The following is a 3723-nucleotide window of genomic DNA, read 5'->3' as shown; positions in this document are numbered from 1 at the left end:
AGGAGCTACAGTGTAGGAAGAAGTCTAGCAATAGAGATGCTCAGAAATTCACAGGACATAAAATTCAAGAGAAACGCCAACAATAAAATATCACATGTCAATAAAAGGCACACAAAGCATGAGTTATGAGTAAAATGAACTGTTGATCCTAATGCAAAGAAGAAATTCGGTATAGTAGTTATCACTAAAACTTGATGGAATGTGTCCTGTGATTAGAATTTGATACTAGAAATATATACTATATTTAAAAGGAACAAAATAACAACAACAGCAACAACAATAGTTAACCTTTATATAGCACCTAATATGTACTAGGCGCTGTAGCAAGCACTTTACAAATGTTATCTGATTTGATCCTCACAACAACTCTGGGAAATAGGTGCTATTATTATCCACGTTTTGCAATTGAGGAAACTGAAGTAAACAAAGGTTAAGTGACTTGCCCAAGGTCATACATCTAGTAAGTGTTTGAGGCCAGATTTGAACAGACAGAAGCTAAGTAACTAAGGAATTTCAGGAAGAATAACCCAGGATGACACACAAAGCATAAATAAAAGGAAAAATTGAAATATAATATCCTGAAAAGTAAAGGAAAATGGATCATGTAAAAAATAATGTATTCCCCTAAACTGAATATAAATAAAAAATTAATTTACTATTTAAAAAACATTCCTATGACAAATAATGCTGTCTAATTTAGTTTTCTTGGGTGCCATATAACATTTGATTCATATTAAGCCAGAAGTTCATTAGAATCTCTATAACTTTATACAGACAAACTGTGATGTATCCACACCTCCACTACCTTGTACTTGTGAAATTTATTTTTTGAATCCAAGTATAAAACTTACATGCATACCTACAAAATCTGATAACCCCTTCACCTCCTGGAGCCTACATGGGTCATGTTCAGACCAAGACCATGAAGAAGGTAGCACAATTCACCATCAAAAAGTACTGCACCTGCCTAGGCAATGACTTCCACACCAACAAATGTGTATGAGGAAATTACCATCATACCTAGCAAGAAGCTCCACAAACAAGATGGCAGGGTATGTTACTCATCTGATGAAGTGGATTCAGAGAGTCCCTGTGAGAGGTAGGTGTGAGGGACTGTCTGATGTTGGCAGCTACCAGGTTGAGCGCTGTGGCAAGGGTAGGGTAGGATCTGGGTATTTTGGAAGTCGAGGCAGGGGCTGTGGTAGGCAGAGTCGTGTGTACTGGGATGGGCTGGATCGGAGAAGCCCTGAGGCAATTGGGCAGTGCTATGAGATAAGCTGGGTGCAAGGAAGTAGCCGAGCTTGAGCTCCTGAGGCAAGGGGCGGTGCCACGTGGGAGTGGGATGGCAGAGGACTGAGTTCCCTCTGCTTAGTCCCCTCCCTATATGCAACGTCATCCCCAGATGCCTCTTGTGACCTTCCTGACTTCCTGGGTCCCTTTGTGCAGCACTGACCCAGACCCCTCCTCCCAGTGTCTGAGCCTGACTTCCTAGGTCACATACTCTTGTCTATGCGTCAATCCCAGATGCCTCCTTCCTGTATCCAATCCTAGCCTCCTACGTCACTCCCTCCCCCTTGGTGTGCTAAACTCAGACAGCCCCTTCCGGTATCTGGCCCTACAATCATTGGCTAGTAGCAGGCTGGGGAGGACGGGCTAGGTAGGTACTTAGGAACAAGCGTGGTCAGATCACATGTGCGCTCTCCCCTGGCTCCTGCCCTGTTGCTCTGGCCTTGCTGCTTGGGCTTGCTATGATGGCTTGCTGTGTTGGCCTCTGAATAAAGCTCTGGTGTTGGTGCCTCCCGATGGCTCGTCTCTGTGTGGTGATCCGGCTGAGAACCGAAGACCCAGGTGTGGGTAAGATTCTGGTAGTGTGCTTCTTATAAGAGAAGTAGGTACCGGCGTACGGCTGGCAGAAGGTCGGCGTGCGGCCAGTACAGGTAGGTGTATCAAATTGCAAGAAAAAAGGAAGAAAGGAGGGATAACTATGTCCCTGAGGCTTCTGTTTTGGATTAGGAGATTATTGAAGTGAATCCTGATACCAAAGAAATGTTGAAACTCTTGGACTTTAGCAATTTGTACGACTTGCAAGTTACTTAGGCCATGACTGGGATGAACCTTCAAAACACCAAGAGAAACTGTTTAATATTTACTTTTGCCTTTTTTCTCAATAAACTTGGGAACTCCCTTGCCCCCTAAAAATTGAATACCATTAGATTTTTCCCAGTGTTCTATCCTGTAAAAGTTTTTTTTTTTGGTGGAATATTTTGACTTTATCATGAACGTGAAAAATCTCTCCTAGTGTTATGTCATCTGAACTTTGATAAGCATACCGTCTTTTACTTTTCCAAGTCATTTATACAAATATGAAATAAAATAGGGCAGAGCATATATCCCTGGAACATTTCACTAAAAACCTGAAAAAGACTGAAAAGTTAATGACTACCCTTTGGGTCTAGTCATTCCATTAGTTCTATATTATACATCATCTAGTCCATATATCCTTGTGTTTTTCAAAAGAATAAAATGAAAATTTTTTTTGTTGAATTCTTTGCCAAATTTAATTTGTTCTATGAATAGCCATCCTGAGGGGGAAAAAAGGAAATAAGCTGAATCTGGCATGATTTTTTTTTCATTTGTTTCTTTATAAATATTTTACTGTGGCCTTTAAAAAAAAAGAAAATCTGTCACTTCCCAATGACTCCACCTCCTAAAAAGATTCCTTCTTTGTAACAAAGAGATGCAGTTAAGCAAATCTAACCATTATGTTGGCCCTAATATGCCTAATGGCACGTGGCCTATTTTGTAGCTATATTTCACAACTTCTTTGACTGGAAGGTATGCTTAACTTCTGAAATCAAGATTGATTCCTCCACTGATGAGATTTCTGATGTGTTTCTTTTTTGTGATGTTTCATAGAAGAATTTATTCATATTTTTTGAAAGTATCACTTCAATTTTCCAGTTTCAGTGTACAGATAAGAAAAATGAAATCCTGAAAATGTGTGACTTGCCCAAGATCACAAAGCTAGTTAATGATAGGGCCAGAAGTAGAACATAAGTTTTCTTGTTCCTATACAAATGATTTTTCAATTATGATTTTACTTATTGGGGCAGAAGGCCATGGGTTTAGTTAGACCCACAATTTACAGAGAAGTAGAATGAGGCAATAGAAGGCACATTGACTCTAGTCAAAAGACATGTGTTCAAATCCTGCCTCGGATGATTGTGACCTTTGGCAAGTTATTTTTTTTTTCTCATCTAAAAAAAAAGGAGATTTTAGTAGGTGGTCATTAAGGTACTTTCAGCTCTAGATCTATGATTCTGTCATTACACATTGATTAGTTAGTTAATATTGTGAACGCAAAAGGAACAATGTCTAATTAGAACAGGTGCTTTCTAATACATTTGTAATTCTTATGGGTGAATAGTTATTCATTTGATCCTTTATTTTCTGGCCTAGACAGGAGCAGAGACCCAAAGATGCTCATGGAATTAACTGATTGAAGGTTATAAACACAGATCATGGAACATAGAATCTTGGAACTGAAAGGGACCTCATGGCTTTTTAGGCTGAGTCATAACTAACCACGCAAATGGATCACAACATCTTATGTCTTTTGATTTTTTTCCCCTTCATATTATTGTGACACCTCTGGAAAATAGTCTCCTGGTCTGTTTAGTTCACTCTTAAAAGTCTTCACAGATTTCTATGAATTCTTCATAT

At 39.2% G+C, this 3723-nt stretch overlaps 1 pseudogene; it reads left to right on the top strand.

The window, feature by feature from the left end:
• The first annotated feature begins 898 nt into the window (after positions 1-898).
• Positions 899-2143, top strand: LOC114032477 (annotated as a pseudogene).
• The last annotated feature ends 1580 nt before the right edge of the window (positions 2144-3723 follow it).

The sequence above is a fragment of the Vombatus ursinus genome, unplaced genomic scaffold (genome assembly GCF_900497805.2).
Source record: "Vombatus ursinus unplaced genomic scaffold, bare-nosed wombat genome assembly UNPS02005366.1, whole genome shotgun sequence".
Lineage (NCBI taxonomy): Eukaryota > Metazoa > Chordata > Mammalia > Diprotodontia > Vombatidae > Vombatus > Vombatus ursinus.
This window is presented reverse-complemented; position numbering and strand designations above follow the sequence as displayed.